The following is a 25834-nucleotide window of genomic DNA, read 5'->3' on the forward strand; positions in this document are numbered from 1 at the left end:
GTGCATCTGCGTCAAATCGCCGCAACAGGTAGACCATTAACAGAAGGGGAAAACCCACATGAGGAAAGAGTCCCCGACACAAGCAAAATGACACACAGGCAAACACACAGTGTTCAGCACTGTGACTGTAAGATTCTAATCCAACTTTTATTAAAGCATCAGAAATTCTAGAGGCAACTCCAGAGCTCACACACGCATAGCCCTTAACTCATCATCTCCATCCTTCCCCTGCTCCCATTTGCCCTGAGCGCCTACTGTTTCTCTGAACAAATGAACTAGGTGGGGTTAAGGCAGGGTGATTGAAATATTGCAGAACAACTGGAGACAGGAGAGTGAGGTGATCTGCACTACTGGATCCAAACGGCATAGGTGGCTCTAGCCCAGAGTGGATAGGAGAGTACATTTCAAACATAGCACACAGCTCAGCACTGCTGGCAGAGTCTGCTCAGCACTGACAGCGCAGGAGGTAGCTTAGCAAAGCACTGCATTGCTAGAGAGGGATGGGGAAGCTAACTTCACCAGCCTGCCTCACAGCTGGCTCTGGCAGTTGTGCTCAGGCCTACAAAATGATTTCCTACCCATTTCCACCAGACAACAGCCAGTTCTTGTCCACTAGACTCTAGAGGCAAACACGCTAAGCACTGGTCTAACTCTGCTCTGACTGACTTCTATAGAACTGCAGTTTGGCCAACATTGATTGCTTCTGAAAATCTTACCCAATGATTGCATGGCATGACGGCATTAGGATTTGAGGGCTCTGAGAGGGTTCAAGCCACGTTAAAAGTGTGCACGCGTCAGGCAGTCTTACACAACTTCTCACTGAAGGAAAAGCAGAGTCCAGCTGCAATTGCAGAGGTACATGCACAGCTGCCAGCATTTACAAGTATTTCTGTCTAGAGACAATTCTCCATATAAGCTAGATGTCTGGGGGCCATGAGGTCACCCATCTCTGGATGTTTCTGTGTGCTCTCTGGTGCATTTTAGCACTTAGAGCGAGCTTTATATCCAATTAATTTCAGCACACACCCCCCCAGCGAGTGAGATAGTCAGGCAGTATTGTTGCCATTACAACAGAAAGATTAAGCGATATGACTAATTCCAATAAAGTCATCTGTGTCAGAGCTAGGAGCAGAACCCAGGAGTTCCTTGCTTTCAAGTACTACACATTGTCCATTCGGTATCGCTGTCTCCCCTGCTGTTGTGCTGCCCTTTTGTGGCTAGAGGCCATACTAAATGCCTAGCAGAGTAGGGCTAGCTCAATAGGGGGGAGGGATAGCCCAGTGGTTTGAGCATTGGCCTGTTAAACCCAGGGTTGTGAGTTCAACCCTTGAGGGGGCCATTTGGGGATTTAGTTGGGGATCGGTCCTCCGTTGAGCAGGGGGTTGGACTAGATGACCTCCTGAGGTCTCTTCCAATGCTGACAGTCTAAGTTCAGCTGCAAGGAGGAAACTTGCAACAGCCCTCCTAATATCGGTGGTAGCCCATGCTGCATTAGCCCCTAGACCTAACTGTCAGATGTTCTAACTTTCTTCAAAAATTAAGGAATCTATGGATTTCACAAGTCCCAAAGGCCAACCCTGAGTGGCTTGAGGAGTGGGGTTAAAACAGACAGAATTACCTGTGACTGGGGGTACCATGGTTTTCCCTTGTTTTCTGTATCCAGCTTATAGATACTTTCACCAGCCATTCGTTTTGCCATTTCTAGCATTATGATCTTAGTGAGAAGGGCCCGAGATCTACTGCCATTGCTAAACGAAAGCTAAAATTTACCCTTGACAATGGTAGGTCTCCAGATTCATGATTGGGTGAGGGAGAGAAGACCTGTGCAGTGGGCTTTGCAGGCCCCAAAACCTGGCTTTGCTTGCACTAGAAGCCTGAATTGCAGACTCCTGACGATCCCATTGGCTTCAGCTGGAGCTGTGGATGTTCAGCAGCTCTAATAAACTCTGTAGCCAGAGTGGTGAGACCCTCACTTGCATAAGAACTGGTACCAAAATCATCCAGGAGTTCAGAGAACAAAACTCAGCGTAGTGATGAGAGGGAAGAGCATGAGAAAGCAGTTGTTTTGAAATAGCTCTTGCAGCACTGCCAGCCCCAAATGTTCAAAAGTTGTGTTGGGTCCCCAAAAAATCACGAGAATGGCATAAGGTTAAATTAAAAAACAACAAATTTGAGGTTCTTTACCCCAAAAACCCTTCTGGTGTTTGAGCCTTTAGGGGTCACATTTCTGAGTCTTTCACAGCAAATACGAGGGCTAGAAATTGAATTTTTTTTAAATGTAACCTGAGATTCTTACACAATCCCATGTCTCCAGGAGTTGGGACTTTAAAAAAATACCAATGTTACGAGATGTAAAAAAACCATAAACCAAGAATAAAGGCGTGATCCCATATTCCCTGTACAAGCAGAGCTCCCATCAATGTCAAAAGACATTTTATCTGCATGAAGTGTATGAGTTCAAAGCACCCTTTCTGTGTGGGTATACACACTGTAAACAAGAGTAATACAAGTCAGTCATCTATAAGAGCTAAGAACAAATTCAACCCAGTCTGAATCAGCATCCATGGTGCAATCGAAAGAAGGCCAGGTTTGCTGTGGCTTGGGCATGCAAGATGTTAGTTAAAAAGACTGCATGTCAGAGCTTGTAATTCGTTCTTTGATTAGAACTCTGGACAGCCTCCTCGTATTCTGCGCTCTTTGGTTTGCATCTTAACTGCCCTGATACAGGTGTGCCTATAAGCTGGATACAGGGAACAAGGAAAAGTTATGGTACCCAAAGGCATTCATTTTTAACGACTATGTAATAACTTAATGTTACCCATTGTTCAGTGTGTTTCACATTCCTCCCCCTCGGTAGCTGATCCACAGAGGATAACTGCCTGCTACTGCTCCCAGCTGATGGAGTTACTCCTTCGGATCAAGTGGCCAAGATCTCTGGTTTGATGCTGAAGTTTCTCAGTTCAAACCCTGCTGATGATCCCTACATGGGGAAAGTTGCAACATTTATAAATATTAACCATCACAACACAGAGGCAATTATCCCCATTGTATAGTTGGGGACCTGTGCAAGGTCACAGGGAGAGCCAGCACTGGACCAGTAATTGAAATTCAGGCATTCCTGGCTCAGATTATGTCTAATGGCCAGCACAGCATGTTAATTGCCCAGAGGATGCTAAAACAGTGCAGTCAGGGGTGGATGTGACACAGTGTGAGGGATTAGCTTCCTCTCTAGTTTACTGGAGCACCCAATACATTGACTCCCAAGGAATCAGCTCTTTGCCTTCTTCAGCAGCTGATAAAATGCAACGAGGAGAGAGACACAACAGGAAGAACTAGGCAGACAAAGTTCATTTTGCTGTTCTAGTGGACATTTCTGAAGGGCTAGATCAAGCTACATAGAAAAAGCTGGGTTTCCAAATGCCCCCGAATTATATCCTGGTAGTGGGGTCCCATTAACTGATCTTAGACCTAGGTCCAGGTTCTGTGGCTTGGGTCCATTTTGCTAACCCAAGGTATCTACCAACATTTCCCCCCATCCTCTCTCTCAAGCAGACTGAGAAGGAGTTAGCCGCAGGGCAAATTGAGGAGCAGCCCTAGGAGAAGACCCACAACCTTATCCTTAACAGGGAAGTCTAAAGCAAGAAAGCCCCATTACTGGGCATTTCCACGCTGCCCCCCATATCATTCAGCACTGGGATGGGAAACTGGCTTCTCTCCCCATGACTTTCTATTACCATTCACTGCTAGTTAGCAACAAAGCCAGGACACTAGCAAGGACGAAAGTTAATTAACAAATAATATCACTTTAAAGGCAGTTCTTTCTAGAATCCTCCTATCTCTCTCCCTTCCCCCTCTCTTGTTTAGATGTTCTGGGCTTGCTGCTTGTCAAAGGTGCAGAGCACTCAACTGCAGCTGAAGTTCACCTCTGGAAAAAGGCAGGCCCTGAGTGCTTTTCTAGACAGACAGCTTCTCCACCCAATCCCAATCTCTCAGCAGTGGGAGCTATAATTAACACATGCTATAACTAGCCAGCAACACTCTGAGGGGTTTGCAAGAACTTCATTTCTGACTGCATTTGGGCCAAGGATGCATAGAATCTCTCCCTCCCCCTCTCCTCTTTTCATGCCGAATGGAATTATCTTGGTGGTCAAAGCTTTACAGCTTTGACGAAAAAAGATCCTAGGGACTTTTACACCAAAATGTGACACTGAGCGGTGTGATGGCAACTTGCCAGATGCTGGGAGGCTGCACCTAAGGACAGAGAGTTGAGAATGTTTTTGTAGATGGCAAATAAACACAGTGCTAATACCTGCTGGGGCTTGTAAACTCCCGGATAAAGGAAGAGAAAGTATTCCGAGGCAGAGGGATGAAAGGCTGCAGTTTGTCACCTTAGCCCTCATCTTGTGCTTACAGGGAGAGAGAGGCCAGCAGTTGCATTTTAGGAATCCGTTGGCTTATCTGACCCTCCAGCAGTACTTTGGGTGCCCACCCCACTGCCGCGATTTTCACAAGGAGCAGGTGAAAAGAATACATGAAAAGTACCTACAGCACTGAATGGGACTCTCAGATTTTAAGGCCAGAAGGGACCATAAGATTACCTAGTACAACCTCCTGTGTAACATGGGCCATACAATTTCATCTAGTAATTCCTGCAGCTAGCCCAATAACTCGTGCCTGACCTAGAATGAGAGACAGTGTGCGGCCCAGCTCCTCATGGAATTTAGGCTCCTAAATCTCAATAGTTTTAATGAGAGTTAAATGCCTAAGTACCCTGGAGGATCTGGGTCTGTGTGTCTTTCAACTCTAGGTCACTGGCTCAAATCCAGCCAGGTCAGCGAGCTAGGCAAAATGACTTTGGCCATTTCAGTTTGGCTCCCAGTGGATAAATGTCCACACCACATAAACCATCGTCTCAACTGGCATGAACTGCTCCCCACCCTCACTGACTTGGCACTGTCAGCACAGAGGCCAAAGGTCGAATGTAGACTGAATTGCCTGGATGCACCTAATGGCAGAGCAATTTCAGGGGCCAAACTTACAGACCCCTCTTCTCCTGATACGTAGGACTTTACCCTCCAGGGCCGTTCACCTGACACTTTTCACCAGTGCTCAGATTAAGATTTGCAATGTTGTTATTTTTTAAGGATCTGTTTTGATTTAAACAAAACTGTTTGTTGCTGAGAAACCTAATTAGGGGGAGAAAGGAAAATCAATCAATAAAATTACCACGTGAATGTCTGCTTATAAAAAACTGAAATACTCCATTATTTACACAGCTAAGTCCTTGCTCAACCTCAATACACCTACAAGCCCAGCGGATAAACTGGTAGAACCAAAATTTGCTAGAAGTTTATGATACTTGCATACAAGAGAGGGAAGAAAAAGCTTCTCATGAGTTTTCAAGCACTGAAAATATCACACACACACACACACACAAAAGTCCATACCAGAGTCGCCTCACGAAAGAAACAGGGTGATGCCAACAAGACGCAGCTTCTCCAAACACTGATCTGGACACTTTAGACTTCCCTGAAACACTTGCTCTCCTCCCTTGCCGAGGGCAGGTGCTGAAACCACTTCACATGCAGCACCTGAGAGTTCAAAGCTCAGGAAGGAGAAACTAGCTGGAATCTGGAAGACTTCTAAGGGAAGGTAGGCTTGGGAGCACTCTTGAAAGGGAAGAAGCTGTTGTGAGGGAATGTAGGAATGAGAAGCGTGGTTTGGGGGTCTGAGCACTAGACTTCAACTCAGGGCTCCTGTATTCAATCCCCATGCATTTGCTCTCAATACTGAGAGATTTTCAACCAACAAACTTCTCCGAAGAGATGGGACCTAAGTAATGCGTAGGCTTCTGTGGGCCCTCCATGCAGGGGTGAATTTTACCCATGGTTTGGGAAGCACTTAGGGAGACTTGGGGATGAACAGTGCTCTGCAACCATAAAATGGCAGGATTGCTGTGTGATCCTGGGCACTGCACTCAGCCTCTTGGTGCCTCCATTTCCCTATCAGCACAACAGGAATAATTATTGTGGCCTACCTCACTGAGTGATGGTGAGGATCTATTCACCATGTCTATCAGGGGGTTTAAGTTGCTCAGCTGAAAGGTGTTATGGAAGGGTGAAGTAGTACAGTACTCCCGGGTCATTGAAACCAATGACCCAAAACATTGGAGGTTGTCTTCAATGTTTTAAACCCTGTGGAAACATCACTGAGATAGCCTAGGTCTGATAAACAGGGAGAACATTTATAAAGGTGAAAAATCAGGCTGAACAAAACAAACACAAGTGTAGCAGGCATCTCAGTTTTCTATGAAACTCCTGTATCTTGATCTCAGATTGAATGTTGGAGTCGCCTTCCAAAAGCACCCTGGTGATCTAGAAGCACAAATCCCACTGGGTTTTGTGCCCATGGGACTTGGGGACTTTTGAAAATCCCACCCACAAGCCCTTTTGGGTGAGATTTTCAAAGACAAGTGTCAGCTAGGTGCCTAACTCCCTTTTGTACCTTTGAAAATCTACCCCATTGATCTTCAGTGAGATTTGTGCTCCTAAATTGCTTGTGCCATGCCAATCCTACCCTAATTCTTATGTTTCACATGCAATCTGAGCACTGGAAAATATTGAGCTTTATTATTCATGTGGGAAAACGTGTTGTTCAAAGCAGACCCACAGAAGAATGTGTATTCTTTGAAAACTCTGCTTCTTGCCCCGCATTTCAAAGATGCTTGCATGTCTCAAAAAGATGAGATGACCCGAGGACACAAAATCCCTAACACAAATATTATATTTGTTCAAGAACCTCCAAGACATTCATAATACACTCAGAACATTCACTGTAAAGCATATTAATTAGATTTTAAAATGAGCATTAAGAAAAGAACATCTAGTAAAACAAAGTTGTAGCTAGCAAGAAATCAAAGAGGGAATGTGAAAGGACAATAAGGCTGATAAGAACTATAAGACGACAGAGAAAACCCAGTCTCTCTCTAACCTTTTATTCAGGAAATCCCTCTTTTCTCCTGCAGGCAGCACTTCTGAAAGTGTTTTGGTACCTTCATCCTGCCCCGCTCTGCAAGGTGCTGAACAGCCTCAACTAACAATGAAGTCCTTTGGGGTTGAGGTCACCTGGCACATCACAGGAACTGAACTCCAGATGGCTGGGGAAAGCTCTGATCCATTTGACTCTTCCTTGCAACGCAGGGAACTGACTTTCCCCATCTATGCAGCCTTCTGATGTAGCCCTGTCCTCTTACTGCTACGTCCCTAGAGCCTTTTTATGTACAGCACACTGCTCTAATCTCTCTCTTATGCCCTGCGGTCTGGCCACACATTGTCTCTTACACTGTGACAGTTATGGAAGGAAATATTCAAGTTCCCCAATGTTTGTGTCTTCCTCTTACTACAGTCTGTATAGACAACTGAGGCCTGAGGCACAGTTATCGCCCAGAGCCATCTACTACCCACTGTTGATTAGCCTTTAGTAAGCACAAGGCAGTTAGGGTGGCTTTTTGGTCAGATGTGGTCTAGCAGATTGACCACAGGGGGCTGGCAGTAGGAAACCTGTGTTCCAGCCTTGATTGCCACCAACTTCCTGTGTGACCTTGGGCAAATCACTTCCCCTTTCAACCTGTACTCAGTCTTAAAACCATTCAATCACCACCTGTGACTCACAAATGTGCTGTAAATATCACTACTTCCATTTGTGCCTTTTTGACCCATTTTCTTTTTCACTGCTTGCAAAGCTCAATAAAGACTATTTCAAACAACTGCATAAAGCAAACATTAGCTCCCCACACCAGGTAGCTGGAACCCTAAGGATCATCAGCATTGCTCCCAACTGGGGAAGAAGGGAGAACATAAGAACAGCCATATTGGGTCAGACCAAATCTCCATCTAGCCCAGTGTTCTGCCTTCCGACAGTGACCAATGCCAGGTGCCACAGAGGGAATGAACAGAACAGGTAATCATCAAGTGATCCATCCCCTGTCGTCCATTCCCATTCCATGGCAAACAAGGGCTAGAGACACCATCCCTGTCCATCCTGGCTAATAGTCATTGATGGACCTATCCTCCATGAACTTATCTAGTTCTTTTTTGAGCCCTGTTATAGTCTTGGCCTTCATAACATCCTCTAGCAAGGAGTTCCACAGCTTGGCTGTGTGAAAAAATACTTCCTTTTGTTTGTTTTAAACCTGCTGTCTATTCATTTCATTTGGCGACCCCTAGTTCTTGTGTTATGAGAAGGAGTAAATAACACTTCCTTATTTACTTTCTCCACACCAGTCATGATTTTATAGACCTCTATCATATCCCCCCCGCTTAGTCGTCTTTTTTCCAAGCTGAAAAGTTCCAGTCTTATTAATCTCTCCTCTCATGGCAGCTGTTTCATACCTCTAATCATTTTTTTTGCCCTTTTCTGAACATTTTCCAATTCCAGTTTATCTTTTTTTTTTGAGATGGGGCGACCACATCTGCATGCAGTATTCAAGATGTGGGCGTACCATGGATTTATATAGAGGCAATATGACATTTTCTGTCTTATTATTTATCCCTTTCTTAAGGATTCCCAATATTCTGTTTGCTTTTTTGACTGCTGCTGCACACTGAGTGCATTTTCAGAGAACTATCCACAATGACTCCAAGATCTTTTTCTTGAGTGGTAATAGTTAATTTAGACCCCATCATTTTATATGTATAAATTAGGATTCTGCTACCATGTCAGAGCCTGTGCTCTGATCTTTGAGACCCCAAGAGCCTAATGACAACTTGCCAGGGACTTGAAGCTCTGTAGGAATTTGCAGAAATATTGACATAACCTAATTGTGCCTTGGGTTTTTCGGGGCATACTGGGGCGTTGCATGGATACTTTCATAAATGTGCGTAAGATGCTCAGATACTGCACTGAGGAGGCCATGTAAATACCTCATTTAACTGACAGAATTGTAGAAATTTCCAACAATAAGGCCTGAATCCAGAATTCTGTTTTCTCTTTCAACATCAGAACATATAAAGGAGAGCAGGAAATGCAGCTCCCTATGGGATGTTAGGTATCACTCATCAAGTTAAAAAAAATCTGTCTGTTTGCCTCTATGCTGCACATAGAATCACACTCTGGCAAATTCCATGCCAACATATCAATAATCAGAGATCTGGGTCACCCAGAAATAATGCAGTATTATGTAAATACACAGCTAAGTCACTAATAATATTCAGCCAATTGGATGGTTTGTAGCTCATTTTTCAACACAAAATGTTACTGGAGCACTCGTCTTCCACTGATGCTACTGGCAGTAGAGGGAGAAATGTGTCCAAAGCAAACAATTACAACTACTTGTTTATTATCAGGATTTTGTTTTTAAAAGTTAGTGTTTTGTTACAATATTTTAAAATCCAAGGCACCCAACAATATACTGATCAAGGCAACAGAGAAACAGAGCTCCTCACCCAACAAGAGCATCAGATTCTCAAACTGCCAAAGACATTGCAAAACCCAGGTTTATGGGGAGGAATGTAGTGTATAAGAATAGGTAATATCCCTTTAAATAGTTAGTGAGCCCTATAGTGGTATTCACTGTGTTCTATTTTAGAAGCTGCCAAAATCCAATCAGAGCAGTAGTATGTCTATGTAGCTAGTAGAGCTAGTTGAGAATTTGTTTTAACAAAATGGGTTTTTTGTCAGAAAATGTTAATTCATCAAAACCAAAACTGTTCACAGGAAAGGGCAGGTTTAAAATTTCCCGTTTCAAAAAAATTTTAGAAGAAAAAGGTTAGCAATGGTCAGCCAAGGGTAGCCAAGATGAGCTGGGATGGTGTCCCTGGCCTCTGTTTGCCAGAGGCTGGGAATGGGCGGCAGGGGATGAATCATTTGGTGATGATTGCCTGTTCTGTTCATTCCCTCTGGGGCACCTGGCATTGGCTGCTGTCAGAAGACAGAATACCGGGCTAGATGGACCTTTGGTCTGACCCACTATGGCCATTCTTATGTTCGAATGGTCAACAAATCCTGTTTGGACTTTTTTTTTTAAAGTTCCATTTCTTGGTACAAAATTAAAAGTTGCTTTGAAATTTAAGTTGATTTATAGTAAAAATAAAAATAAATGTTTAAAAGGTTGAATGCAAAATACTTTAATTGACTCAATCCAAAAAAAAAAAATTCAGATTTTTTATTTGTGAAAATTTTCAAGATTGACTTTTTGTCTCAATTTGGGATGGGAAAATTTCAAAATTTCTCACAGAAAGGAAAAACCATTTCCCACAGTTATATTACCTAGTCCTTGCATGTTGTATATATTCAGTAAATATGGTTATTTGGATGCTATTGGGCTCCTGTAGTTCCTTCATATTAAATTTGTAGTGTAAAGAGCAAAAGACCCGACAAGGAGGGCTGAGGGAATTAATACATTTGCTGGGTGGGAATGGAGAAGTGTTATTTTATAATTATGCTTGCTGGTGGGTATTTATCTGTTTTTTTCAACTGGGATCAGCAGTCCCTGATATAATGTAACAATGTGCATAATAGGAGTCAATACCATGTGATGGGCACCTATTGAGAAGTTCATCAATCAAAACAAATAAATAGAGACAGTATGAAATAAAGATACCTCCTAACCCAATGTCCTAGAAGCTCTTAATATCAATAGCTTTCAGGAAAAAGTCATTTAACCTGCCAGAAAAAGATCACCTTTCCATAAATTCTATCCAAATAAATCCAAACTTAACAGAGCACTCAAACTCTTCTGTAAAAAATAGAGAGGATGTTTTTTAAAAATCCTACAGAAAGGACCTCATTTTCTATTAAATTCTATGGCAGAGTTGGTTTTTTTTAAGGGTGTTTTTTTTTCAAAGAAGATAAAGTGAGATGTCCAAGTCCTTTAGGTTATTGTTTTTGTTCCAAACATAAATAAATAAATAAATAAATAAAAGCAGCTTGGGCACCTAAAGTTTGGCTAAATCCATATCTAGGCACCTAAGCAAGCAGGCAGATTTTCAGAAGGACTGACTTAAGAGAACCTGCCAAGCATTCTGCCCATTTGAAAATTAAGCTGTTTACTTGGATGCCTAGATAACTTTGTCAAATATGGAAGCCTAATGTTAGATAATCTAGGCCCTGTAGAGTTTCAGAATAATTTCTACAGAACTGTAGAAATTCTTCATAAAATTCAATTCAATTTCATCCCTATTAAGTTCTAGAGGATTTATCTTTAAGGATCAGCCTTCAAAAAAGCACAAGAACCCCTTAAACAGCAACCTATGACTTTAAAGGCCTTTAGCCAGCTAAAAGTCTTAATTACCTATATGCAGTTCGAACTGACTGTGGGTTGGAGAGAGCATGGAAAAGTTCACTACTAGAGACAAGGCTCCTTTTAGTCTGAATGTTTATACTGCTGAAGCAAAGACTCACCATGGCAACCAGCTTTGCCACAAAGCACCGCTCAGCTTGAATTACTGCAAGGACAAATGTTGAAACACTAAATCCCTCTTCTGTAATGCATCAATATAACCTTTGATTAAAGGGAAAAGAAAAAAAAATCCATGCCAGGCCTTTGCTGCCAGTTGAAGAGCATATTTTCTAAAGTTCACCTGCTGGAAAAAAAAATGCAGCTGATTTTCCAAAGAGGATTAATGTCCCCTCAGGCGCAAGCACAAAATCAAGCAACAGCCCCACAATTTTATAGGTAATTAGCAGAGCTCTCAATGGCCTTTTTTCCTCCATGTAAAATGCTGGAATGCATTCAGGGCTCAATCCACCATACCCACTGAAGTCAACAGGAGTCTTTCCATTGACCTCATTGGGCTTTTGGATCAGGCTCTTTGATCCCATCATAGATGATGAGCACCCTTCAGTAAGAGTTATATATACCCCCTTCCCACTTCTACCCCCACCCTCAAACTATGAATTGGACCAGTCACCTTTATCATAACACCCTACAACTTTCGAGGATCTCTGATGCTCAGCTATCAAAAATGCCTCTCCTCCCACTTGGCAAGAATTTTTATATAAATCTGTGAACAATACCTTTTGGCAGAAGCAAACACTTTTTTATCTAGTTTTCATTACAAATTCTTAACGCTTTGCTTACAGAAAGCCTTTGAAATGTAAAGACACTAGATACCAGGCTAGATGAAGGCTGATCTAACTGATGAGAAGATGTCCTCGTAATGCTTTATCATTTTTGTTTTCCAGTTATATAAATCCATGCAGCAAAGGATAGCAGTTTGAATTTCATGATGGAATGTCTGACCGATGAGAAAAGGAGAGAGAGGGGATGCCGGGACTGCATCTAGACTGTATCTACACTGCCTCATCGTTGAGATTACACGGGTGTGAAGAACTGGTGCGCACTGCTGTAACTCCCCCACCTGGACGCTGCGGGCACGAAATCAAAGGTTCCCTGTTCGCATTAATGCAGTCCTACGTTAACGCAAACTAGGAACCTTTTGGTTTACACCGCAGCATCCACAGTGGGGAGTTACAGCGCAGCACTTTGGTGCACACTGCTAGTCACATCACCATCATCTGAACTGTGGGGCAATGTAGACAGGCCCTCGCTATAGCTTGATCTTTTTTGGTGGGGAATGGCAGATGGCTTGAGACAATCAGTAATGGGACACAGAACCTTTCAACTGTAGGTCAATGGTTCACATTTTCTGCAGGTCAGAAGAGGTGAGAGAGATATCTAATGGCTGGCTCCCGTGGAAGATGCAGCAAATCAGGTGAAGACAACTTGAAAATAGGAGGGTTTTTCAAAATGGGCATAGGAATTGCTGTTTTGAGCTATTTTCCCTCTGGAAAGGCCTCATAGGGAGGGATCATGCTTTTGCTGCTGCTTCTACACATAACCCCTTGGTAACAGCAGGAACAGCAATGATCTGACATGACCCTGGTAAGTTACTTTCCTCTCCTCCTGCAAGCCAAAGAGAACCTGCCATGTACAAGAGCAGTACAGGGGTCAATCCTTGCTACTGCAGGGGTAGAGATACACATAGGTAAGCCCCACATGGTACATAGGGTCGACCTCATCTAATAACACTGAGGTAAAATCTATTTGTGCTTTGTCTCCACTAGGGTTTCATATCGGGATTGCTATCTCCATGTGAAAACACATCTCTTCACAGTGAGCACACAGCCTGTGTTCCAAGGGGAGGGGCCTGCCTACCCTGACAAGACAAATGGTGGGAGGGGAAATAAAGGCACTTAGGCAAGAAGTGACATGCTGAAGGTTGAATGACAGGTGAACTATATAAGCTGAAATAAATACACATTGTCAGTACAAATACTGAAATTCTTTCATAAAAGGCCCTTGCTACAATCCGCATAAATTAGGGAAGTTTTGTTGTTATTTGTTACATTATATATTTTAAGCCTGGTCTCGAGAGATTTTGTACCAGTACAGCTATTTCAGTTTCTGATTATTGGAAACCAATCACAACTCTATATTGATAACACATAGGGTATGGCTACACTGGCGATTTGCAGCGCTGGAAAGCCTCCACCAGCGCTGCAATTAGTAAGTGGCCACACCTGCAGGGCACTTCCAGCGCTGCAACTCCCTGGCTGCAGCGCTGGCCGTATACCTCACTCGGCATGGGGAATAAGGATTCCAGCGCTGGTGCTGCAGCGCTGGTCATCAAGTGTGGCCACACACCAGTGCTGTGATTGGCCTCCAGGGAATAAGGTGTATCCCAGAATGCTTTTATAAATTACTCTCTTTGTTTTGTTATGCAGCCTCTCTTTGTTTTGTTGTGAACGAGCTCCGATCGGAGCTCCATTCTGTACCTGGCTGTAAACAATCAAATGAGAGGCAGGGAGAGTGAATGAAACAGAACGAAGCCGATGGGAGCTCCGTTTGAACTGCTTATCTATAAAAACAAACACTGATCACAGCAAACAGGAGCTATCTATACCTGGCTGTGAACGATCAAATGAGAGGCAGGGGAAACAGTGTTGGATGCAGGCTGTTAGGGTTCGCAAACATTTTGTGATTTTTCCAATCTCTCTCTTCCCCGCTCCCTGTCACAGTACACCACAGGGAGTGAGTGAAACAGGGGGGAGTCCGTGTTGGAGGCAGGCTGTTTGCAATTAGAATTAAGACTAAGGGCTCATGAACATTTTGTGATTTTTCCAATCCAGGAAGCTAACACACAGTGTTGGCTCCAAAAATCCCCTCTCTCTTTCCCCCCACTCCCTGTCACAGTACACCACCCTCCACCCCCCTCTTTTGAAAAGCACGTTGGTGCACTTGAATGCTGGGATAGCTGCCCATAATGCAGCACTCCCAACAGCGCTGCAAATGCTCCAAATGTGGCCACACACCAGCGCTGGTAGCTGTGAGTGTGGCCACACACCAGCGCTGCTCCTACACAGCTGGATGACCAGCGCTGCAAACCGTAAGTGTAGCCATACCCATAGTTATACCAGTACAACCCCTAGGGTGGACACAGTTATACCAGCAGCAAAGACAGTTATACCAGTATAAAAGGTTCTTCATACCTTTATTTCCCTTCCCTGTAGGAATAGCTATACCAGTATAAGCTCTTATATACCAGTATAACTATGTCTATACGAGGGGTTGTTGTACCACATTAACTATCCCAGGATAGTTATAGAGGTACAACTTGTGTATATAGAGAAGGCCTTAATACTGATGCCATTTTTTAGGAGGGAGGAGGCTTGATCTTAACATTTTAAGAAAATACAAAGTATGTTCCAAACTGTATAAATGAATAGATATCACTCCTGTAGCACATTCAAACTACCTGCCACATAAAGAAGCCTTAAGTTGCTGCAGAATTCCACACACACTGACAATAAGATCATCGGAGCATGCTATGACAACCTGACCACATGCTCAGCTAATTAGATTTAAATTAAACCTTGCTGAGATTTGAGCTGGCAGAACTGGTTACGTTACTGCTTGATATGAGCTCAGGAGAAGGGATGAAGCTAACAGTCAATCCCAGTTTTAAAAAAAAATCAGAATCACTAGTGAGGTGACGCCTTTAAATTACTTTGGATTTAAGACATTATTCTGCAGATCTTTATGATAAAAACAGCCAGCAAAGGCATCTGGCTGAAAAGACAGTGCAAATATCTGCAGCCATTACAGAAGTGTTCAGAGCTGTGGACACGGAGAAATGTCAGATTTTATTGACTAAATTTTCTCTGTCTCCCTTAGGAGAGAATATAATGAATCAATTCTTTGTGCAGCTCAATCCCCCCAAATTGCCTTTGCAGAATCTTTACATCTGTCTTCGCCTTGCTCAATATTTTCACACCATGAGGCACTTAACCTGATTAGGATATTTTACCCTAATTGGAACCATATGTGAGAAGTGTTACTCGGGGCACCCGAATGCAGCTGAGCTCGGTAACTTCTGGACCATTTGAACCATTTCACCTGCCCTTGGGGTCACTGTTTGAAATGCTGTTCAAGGTGGTAGCGACAGAACACTGTCATCCCTCTGATGGACGTCGGTCACCTACTTAAAACAAATGGATGGTCTCGAGTCCCATCCTTAGTAGGGAGGCGTGCATAATAAAGCCACCAAACTGGATGCAGCACGCCTGGCAGATTCTGAAGGGAGACAAAGGACTGAACAGGACAGAGACGGAAATCTTCACTCACCCCTCCTCCAGACCAGGAGTGAGGCCTGCAAAAGCTCACACAGTCTGTGCTCTGAATGGACAGATTGAAGGGCTTACATATTCAGCACCCTCTGCAATCGCCAAAGACGCCATCATCACATTTGGGGGCCTGAATCAAGCTCCTAAATCCAGATTTATACACCTCACGTGGCCAGTGAGACCTGTGTGTTGTCAGCACCACTGACAATGAGGCTATGCTTTAGGTGCCTAAATCTGGATGTAGGAACCTAACCTCAGACCCCCACATCACTCAATAAAGCAGTGATTAGCACAATGTGACTCATGAGACCCTAAACAGAATACAAGAAAGTGTTCCAAAATCTCCATCTGATCCCTGTGAAATGTTGAAAAAGTGAGAGGGGTGTAGTAGTGTGATATTTACTCATATTGATTGCAAAGAAGATGGTGGGAGAATTATTTTTCTTAAGGCCAATGTTTGCTGATGGAGCAGCCTCAGATATGGGAAGACGTGTGGGTGTGCGGGGAGAAGAAATACGGAAAATCTGAGCACTGGAGAAGAAGCAGGTTAACAATCACTGTATTTTCATTTCCCTTTATTTACAGTACTGTTTCCATTCTCTTTTTACTTCAACCCTCCCCCCAAAACCCAACTTCTCTATCCATTTAAGTTTGGTCTCGACAAAGGGCTTGAATACACTTGGAAGTTAACATGGAAACACAGGACACAGCACTGGATGGGACCTCCTGTGTCATCAGGTTCATCTCGTGCTATCTCAAGCTGTCCAAGTAGGGTGTGAACTTAAAGCACAACAGCAGTGTCTGTATAACTCCATGTGTGGACATTCTTATTCCAGAACAAAAGTGCCTTGTTCCTGTTTAGCTTAACTCACTTTTGTTGGCATAGCCCCAAAGTGGAGAGAGAACCTACACCAATGGAAGCAGGTTTTCCAATGGCATAGGAACACCACCTTCCCCAACTAGGTTAGCTATGTCAACAGAAGGCCTCTTCCATTGACATAGCTACATCTACACTGTGGATTTTGTGGGCTATGTTGGTCAGGGTGGTTTTTTCACACCCCTGACCAACACAGTTATGCTGACATTACTTTACGTGTAGACCAAGCCTTAGTCCCACTGACTTCCACTGAGTAATAATTTTTAAGTGCCTGCAGGCAGATTTACAAAGGTAAATAACTATAGCCACCTAGTGGGATTCATAATTTGCTTATATGCTTTTAGGCACCTAAATCCCATTGATTTCACTGAGAGTTAGGCACCTAACCTGAACCCATCTGCATCCTTAAGTGCCTTTGCAAATCTACACCTTTGGCACTTTTGAAAATTTACCATAGGCCTTATTTCAGTATAAACCAGCCTTTAATCACTTATGCTTAAGGGCAGGCTGAAGCTACAATGAAATCACAATGTCCACACAAAATTTGCACCACTTTAACTGATTTAAGTTAAACTGGTGTCACTTACCCACGAAGACAAGTCGTTCACTAACACATCCTAACAACATACTTTTTATCCTTGCCTAGACGAAGTCTTAGAACACGTCCGCTAACTCTAACAAGACACACTTAAATCCTAGTGAAGACAAAGTCCTTCGAGAAGTCTCTTGCTTCCTCAAGATTATTCTTAGAGACTAACAAATGTATTTGGGGATAAGCTTTCATGGGCTAAAACCCGCTTCATCAGACACATGGAGTGGAAAATACAGTAGGCAGGTATAAATACACAGCACATGAAAAGATGGGAGTTGCCTTAGCAAGTGGGGGGTCAGTGGTAATGAGTCAATTCAGTTAAGGTGGAAGTGGCCTATTCTCAACAGTTGACAAGAAGGGGTGAATACCAAGGGAGAGAAAATCACTGTTGTAGTGCTAATGAGACCAATGCAATCATGATGGCCCATTTCAAACAGCTGACAAGAAGGTGTGAGTATCAGCAGAGGGAAATTGGTTTTTGTAGTGACCCATCCACTCCCAGTCTTTATTCAGGCCTAATTTGATGGTGTCCAGTTTGCAAATTAATTCCAGTTCTGCAGTTTCTCATTGGAGTCAGACTCAGACTCATTGGCCTCACTGACCCCCTGGTATACCTGCCTACTGTATTTTCCACTCCATGTATCTGATGAAGTGGGTTTTCGCCCACGAAAGCTTATGCCCAAATACATTTGTTAGTCTCTAAGGTGCCACAAGGACTCCTTGTTGTTTTTGCTGATACAGACTAACATGGCTACCACTCTGAAGATTATTCTTAACTCTCATTGACAGGTGTGTGTGTGTGTGTGTGTGTGTGTGTGTGTGTGTGTGTGTGTGTGTGTGTGTGTGTGTGTGTGTGTGTGTGTGTGTGTGTGTGTGTGTGTGTGTGTGTGTGTGTGTGAGAGAGAGAGAGAGAGAGAGAGAGAGAGAGAGAGAGAAATTACTACAGGCCAAACACTAAGCTGCCACCTCCTATAGCTAGCAGATTGGAGGCATCCATCCCCAAGGCAAAGGCCATCTGAAATACTTGTGCTGCCTCTGGGCCTTTGTGTGCGGAAGAGGAGAACCGTAAAAAGGTGAAGCATCCCCCATCAGTCAGGACTCCATGCAGAAACAAGCATCCCACAGATAACAGCAAGCTTGCTTCTCATTGCCCGGGGAAGCCAAGAAACCGTTACACAGCGACTGCAGTGTGCTCATGTGATTTGGTGTCTTGTTTACCTTGGGGGCTGGAGCTGTGGATGTCAGCTGGAGACAATGGCTGGATTCCTTTGTGAAACTACAGGGGAGATTTTTTGATTTGTAGATCACAGGACTTACTGAAGGAGAAGAACTATGCCTGGTCGACACCTAAAACTTAGATCGCCCTAGCTACATCCCTCAGGCTGTGAAAAATGTTGTGCCCTGTGTGACATAGTTAGGTCAACCTAACCCCTGCTGTAGATGCAGCTCCGTCTATCAACCTGGCTGCCACCTCTTAAGGGGCAGATTTACTACAGCAGTGGAAAACCCCTTCTATCGCTGTAGCAACAGTCTATACTATCGCATTACAGGGGCACAGCAGTGTTGCTGTAGCACTTGTAGTTTAAACTTACCTCCATTAGGTTACCTAATCTATTTCCTGTGCCACCCCAGGGCAGGCTAGGATTGTCCCTCACAGTGGATTTCCTAGTTTTTTTGTCCAATTGCATTTTTAACTGACACTAACTACATGGTTTCCACTACATCCCCTGATAGATTATGCCACAATCCACTGATTCAACCTAAATTTTCCTTTTCTTAACTCCATCCCACTACCCCCATTGCCATTCTAAACAATTCCCCTCCTCCGAGACACCTTTAAGAGACTTAGTATAACTCTCCATGTCCCCCTCAAAAAAACTAACTCTTAACTAGGAAACTGGTCGACTGATGACAACTATCAGCAATGGATCCTGTGAAACCACTCCTAGCAAATTTAAGACCAACATAGCTGGAGAAAGCACAATGGTAGCTCATTGGAACCCTACTAATGCTTTCTGCAAACCATTTTCAGCACTGATTCAGGGAACCCTATTGTTAATAGCCACTGTCAAGAGCCATCAGTCCATTTCCAAACACAATGGGTGCTTTAATTATCATTTGGCCAAGTAACACATTTACCCTCCTGTCAAACTTTCCTCAGTTCATGCTTCCTAGCCTTAATGATTTCTATTGCTCTTCTCTGAATTCCCTCCAGTTTCATAGAAGTGTAGGACGGGAAGGGACCTTGAGAGCTCCCCTGGACTAGATAACCTTGTATAACCTTTCTGAGCAGAAAGCAACCAGCAAAATATTTTGGCATCAAACTTGGGTCTTACACCATGCAAGGAACACAAATTCTTTTAAAAATCTGCAAAACTGTATTGAGGCTTTGAACAAAACACACAAGCTGTTCAGTGAAAGGTTTGGGGCTTACAGATTTGATACTGCAGAAGCACTGGCTTCACCTTGCACACACACACGAGTCACCAGAAGAATTCACTTACTGGCATCGGCAGGTATAGCTCACATAAGCACTGAAGGGGGTTTAAGCAGCAGCGCATTCCATTTAGGTCATGGAACACATATTTTACTCTTAATTAAATATAAATGGACCTAGATAGGAACTGATCCATTTTACATTCTATAAGGCAGTACAGGTGACACCTTTCACATAGCAAGCCTCTAAGTGCAACCCCCTTATAAATCAAAAACACTTTTATATATTTAACACCAATATAAATGCTGGATGCAAAGCGGGGTTTGGGGTGGAGGCTGACAACTTGCAACCCGCCATGCAATAGCCTCGCGACCCCTTGAGGGGTCCCAACCCCCAGTTTGAGAATCCCTGCTATAAGGCATCTAACACCTTCTGGGTGCTGTCACTTTCACTGCAGTGGGTTGTGAGAAGGAATACTTCTGGGGCACTCAAATACTATGGTAATGCAGGCCATAATAGCACCTAGATAGTTTAGATTAGAGAGGAATCATAAAGGAGTCAGAAGCCAATTTCAGGTTCTATTAGTCATATGGACTATTTAGAGAAATTAATGTGTACCATTGAAACTAACCTTTGTCGTCGTGGCTGAAAAAGGTGCATTTTTACCACAAGTTAGCAAATGCATGATAGCTCATCCCACTGTAAAATCCCCGGGGAGACAAGGCATGATCATTTTTATCACAGGGTAGTTGGGTGAAGTTAACCACAGGTGGAGCTGCATCTTGTCTCCAGTAGGATTTTATAGAGAGAGCAAATGCACATAAAAGTAACTTTTTTTTTCGGCAGTAAACACAAAGCCTTATTTTCAGTGGGGGATACACTGAATAGCCAGAGCTATCTTTTCAAAATAGCCATATCCTATTTTCCTAAACTAACAATGAACAGATATGTAAGAAGAGCAGAAAACAGTTATTTGTGGGCTGATCCTCTGAGGTGTTGACTACCCTCAATCCTCACTAACATTCATGGCATTGAGCATCTTGGAGGATGCTCAGCACGTCCCAGTGGCAAACCCAGGCTGTTTTAAGCATTGTACTTTTTCAATTTACCCAGGAGCAGCAGGAGCTCCCTAATCCTTATTTTATTAAAGGTATATTTACCAGTTGGTCCACCTACTCTGATTCTTATTGGTAACAGCAGAATGCTGTGTTTTCATTGTTAGAAGGAGTTGTAATTTTGCATGCTTTTTTTTTTTAAAAAGTGGATATTTAAAAAAAAAAAACAGCCATGCAATGCATGCACCCAACTGGTCGTGGACATTTTTTTAAACATTTTCTCAGTAGTAGTTTATCAACTGGCTAATCTGCTGGTAAAAATTTTTGCTGAGAGCCAAAAACATACATGGGGCCAGTTTAGGGGGAAAAGATGACAAACATCATTGCAATGATTTGCTGGTCAGTTTCACGAGTATGTCATCTCCAAAAAATCTTTTAATTATTTTGTTCTACATCAAGTCCAAGACCTTTTTAAAATGGAAATAGTTCCAGAGCTCAAGGGTTAACCACAAATACTTTGGCATGCAAAGGATCCGTGTCACATTTTTTAAGCTAAACTCCGTGATGTTCTTAACTAAGATTTCATTAGTTTAAAATGCATTATTCTCTTAAATCCCAGTAAAATAACAGAACTGTGTTCACAACATAAAGACTTCACAGCAATCTGAGAAACTACCAGAAAAATAATTCTATCCACATAACTAGGGCTCTACCAAATTCACGGCCATGAAAAACACGTCACGGACCGTGAAATCTGGTCTCCACCCATGAAATATGGACTTTTGTATGCTTTTAGCCCTATACTATACAGATTTCACAGGAGAGACCAGCATTTCTCAAATTGGGGGTCCTGACCCAAAAGGGAGTTGCAGGGAGGTCACAAGGTTATTTTAGGGGGGTTGCAGTATTGCCACCCTTACTTCTGTGCTACCTTCAGAGCTGGGCAGCTGGAGAGCAGTGGCTGTTGGCCGGGCACCCAGCTCTGAAGGCAGCGCCCCACTAGCAGTAGGGCAGAAGGAAGGGAGGCAATACCATACCATACCACACCACCCTTACTTCTGCATTGCTGCCTTCAGAGCTGGGCGGCTGAACAGTGGTGGCTGCTGACTGAGGGCCCAGCTCTGTAGGCAGAAGCTCAGAAGTAAGGGTGGCAATACCATACCATGCTGTCCTTACTTCTGTGCTGCTGCTGGCAGTGGCTCTGCATTCAGAGCTGGGCTCCTGGCCAGCAGCCACCGCTCTCCAGCTGCCCAGCTCTGAAGGCAGCATCACCGCCAGCAGCAGCACAGAAATAAGGGTAGCGGTACCACAACCCCCCCTACAAAATCCTTGCGAGCCCTCCACAACCTCTTTTTGGGTCAGGACCCCTACAATTACAACACCGTGAAATTTCAGATTTAAATAGCTGAAATCATAAAATTTATTATTTTTAATATCCTATTATGTGAAATTGACCAAAATGGACTGTGAATTTGGTAGGGCCCTACACATAACCGTATACCCTTTGAAATCTGCCCGTAATCCATTGAGGAGAATGGTTACGCATGAAAAGCTTTATTTATTGATATTACAGCCCCAATTCTGCAGCCACTGCTCAGGCAGCTCTTATGCTGAGCTCCATGGGTATTCCATGCACAGAGTAGGTACAGGACTGGAAGCATTACTGGAACGCTCATTACGAGCCTGATCTTGCAATTGGATCTCATCTCCTATTGGATCAGGCCTTAACACGCTTAAGCTATGTCTCTATGAGCTAGGGATAGGATACCCAGCCCATGTAGGCGTACTCATGCCATGACAGCATGGGCAGTGGCAGCACGGTCTAGATGCCCCAAGTACAAACCGGCCTGAAACCCATGGGTACGTACTCAGCACAGCTAACCCATACTGCAGCTACATTACTATTTGTAGCTCACTAGCTCCATGAGAGCTAGCTCAGGTATGTCTATGTAAGCCACAAATCACATTGCTAGCTCGCAGTGTAGATACAGCCTTAGCAAGAAACTGGAAACTCCTCAATCTCTACAGAATAGAGTGTCACAGTCCCTATTCAGCCAGGCAGGGAGTGAGGTCTGCTGAGGTTGTGACTCTGGCCATGTGGGTGGGGAGAAGGAGAACAGAGGCTACTTGCCTGATGCTCCCACTGTAAGCAAGTGGGCAGAGAATGGAAGGAGTCTGGCTCCAGCTCCTCCCCCGCTCGCTGGCCAAAGGAGCTGCTTGGGCACACAGCAGGGAGCAAACCGTTCCATGAAAAGGGGTGAAATTACTTCCTCCCTCCCACAGCAAGGGGACAGCAAGGATGGAACTGTGACTCTGTCACAATTTGTTCTCCCGGCTTCTCCCAGGGAGGTGCACGGCACCCCAGATCCTGAAGGTCTTCCAAATGGGGTACTGCAAGAGTGGGATGTGCTGGCAACTCCAAAATTCTGTACTACAGACACAGCAAGAGAGACCACTAAAGTCATGGTACAGCACAGAATCTCTATAGCATATGTTTCCAGGCCTGAGACACACAATTCAAGTCTTCATCCCAGCACGTTTCAAAAGCTTCAACTAAAAGAATTGCACAGACAAGTTTGTGTATAATTGATCATTTACATTGACCTGCTACACAACAATAGCACGAGAAAGCAGTAATTAGAGCCAATACAAACTAACCAGCCAGCTCACACTTCTTTGCAGTGCCAATTGTTGCCCCAAAGACACTTTTGTGAACCCTGATTTAAAAGCAAAGCCTGGGAGATAACTGATTGGCAACTCAACAATACGCTTAAAATAAGCATCAAGACCCTCTGGATATTGGGCCAATAAAAGCACAAACCAGGTTAGAGCAAGAGGTATGAGACACTGAGCACACTGTGTGTTCTGACAGAATGAAAATCAATAGGAAGGGTTACAGATCTTAATGAGCATGCTCAGTCCTACTGTCCCTCTCAAAGAATTATTTTTTTAAATAATGACAGGTTGTGCCAACTTGGATTATTAGAGAGAAAAATCCCAAACCTGTACAATGTTTTAATTTAAACACCCTCAAAAAAATAAAAATTAAAAGGATTTTCTAAGACTCCTCTTATCCTCCATTTATCCCTATGTGATGAATTTGGAGTTGCTCTGCAGTTTATGAATGCTGCATATTGGCCTGGTTACTGGAGTGTTTATTATATGAATCTACTGGGTTACTGCAATGCAGGACTGTCTAGGAAAACAGGCAAACAGAAGGCTTTGCCTCCTCTCCAGCTAACCTCCAGGACTGGCTTGCACTACAAGGACAGAGCCCAGGAACACAAAAGAACTATAGCAGGGTTTAAAAGAAACCTTCGGGGGAAACCAGAGTGAGACATAGGACTTTGCCGGGGTGTCTGGAGAAGCTAGGCCTGCCTACTTCGCCATCAGGAGATGGTATGGCTCTAAATAAGACAGACATGCATGTAAACTGTTGTTTTAAAATCCTCTCTAACTGCTAAAATAAACAGTGCTTTGGTTTAAGGAGACTGTCTGGCCACTGTATGCCACTGGTCAGAGACTCCCAAAGGGAAGAACTGCAGGTGCCCAAACTCAGTTGGACCTGCAGGGTAAAAGCAGTGCATACACAGGATACTGTAAGCCAGGGCCCAGTCTAGGAATGAAAGAATTGCACAGCTCCACCCTGAGATAGGTAACAGATAGGTAGCCAGTCCATCTGAGACCACAGAGGGTGTGCTCGGGGATAGCTAGGAAGGGGACAGAGGTGCAGCTAGTCTCACATAACCAATGAATTACATTCCACAACAAGTTGGTCCAACTCATTTTTAACACCCTATGCCAACTGCACGGGAATTCAACACAAGATAGAGAGTCACACAGAGTGCACAGCACTTCACTCTCTCAAAACAGGAGCAAATGGCTTAGCCTGTGCTGGCCTCCTACTCCAGCAACCATATTTGTATACAAGAGCGGCAGTGTGACCCAGTAGTTAGGGCAATGGATTGGGAATCAGTTCTGGGTTCTGCCACTCACTTACTGTGCGACTGTAGTTGGGCAAGTCACTTCCCCACCCTGTGCCTCTGGTATCCCTCTAGCCCTTTGTCTTGCCTATTTAGATTGCACGCTGTTTACAGCAGAGCTATATGCTGCAGAAATTGACCTTTTCACTGTAATGAATGTATGTATTCGACACAACACTGTGTTAAGAGACTGTGGACAAAATAGTATGTTATCATGTAATTAAAGACTGTATCATAATGTATATGCACAAGGGGACAACTTAATTCTGGCATTCCCTAACTTTTGAATGCTTGACTTTGGAACCTTCATAATGTTCTTTTAATATAGGTTCTTGTGTGTGTGTCAATTACTAGATTTTTAAGAAACACAAAAGCCATAAATATGGCATCATATTGACACCGACATGGGTCACCATCAGGGTTAGAACCTTTAGATCCACTCCACAGACTTCTGCCACTTGAGCTAATGGAGTAACTGATAGCAGTAGTAGGTAATTGTCCTCTGTGTGGGCCAGAATTAGTGGGAGAGGAGATACACACTTTGCCAGTGGGTTTCTCAGATATTTGCTGACAGCAGAGGTATGGCGAGACTCCGGAGTCTTAGGTTCCATTCTGGACTCTGGAGGGGAATGTAATAGGAAGCAGATAATCTTCTGCCCATTTCCCCCACAAGCTTAAACCCTTCTACCCAGTCCCAGCCAAGCTGCCCATTCCAGTCCTGTCTCTTCCCCACCCCTGGCTCCTTGTCTACCCAATCCCAGTCTCAGGCTCCCTGCCCAGCTAGTCACAATCCTGCCCTACCCCACCCCGTCTCCTTATCCTATTGTCTCTTATTGCCTCTCAACCCCCAAGGCTCCTAGTCTTCTGTCCTGGGCTCCTCATCTAATAACAGTCTCCCCCTCAATGCCCTCCCCAGCTTCCCTTTCCCCGGCTCCATGTCCCAGTCTCTCTGCCCAGCCAGTCCCAGTTCTCCATGCACAGCCCAACTCCTTGTCAGATTTTCCCCCATCCATGCCCCCCTTACTGGTTCCTAGTCCCAGTCTCTTCTCTTCCCCATCCCGCCCCAGCTAATTGTCTGATCTCAGTGTTACCACCAGCCAAGTGGCTCTCAGTCCTGCAGTGTTTAAAGTGTGAGTGTGGTGGGTGGGGAGGGGTCACAAAGAGTCAAAGACCTGGCCAAAAACAAAAACAAAAACCCACAAAAACTATTAAGAGTCAAGCTGAAGGTGGCTGAGGAGTGCACCTTAAAGACTGTTTTAGCAAAGC

The 25834-nt window shown here is 43.9% G+C and overlaps 1 protein-coding gene across 3 annotated transcripts in view; it reads right to left on the minus strand.

The window, feature by feature from the left end:
• The window catches only part of CUEDC1 (CUE domain containing 1), a 123305-nt gene that overhangs the window by 92418 nt on the left and 5053 nt on the right, over nucleotides 1-25834 (minus strand). For 2 of the 3 annotated variants that reach the window (XM_039508133.1, XM_039508134.1), the window contains exon 2: nucleotides 2819-2980. The exons of the other annotated variant lie outside the window; for it this stretch is intronic. The gene's annotated coding sequence lies outside the window, so the exon portion shown is untranslated. The remainder of the gene's footprint in view (nucleotides 1-2818; nucleotides 2981-25834) is intronic. 3 annotated transcript variants of the gene reach the window in all.

This window comes from Mauremys reevesii, linkage group 20, assembly GCF_016161935.1.
Source record: "Mauremys reevesii isolate NIE-2019 linkage group 20, ASM1616193v1, whole genome shotgun sequence".
Classification (NCBI taxonomy): Eukaryota; Metazoa; Chordata; order Testudines; family Geoemydidae; genus Mauremys; species Mauremys reevesii.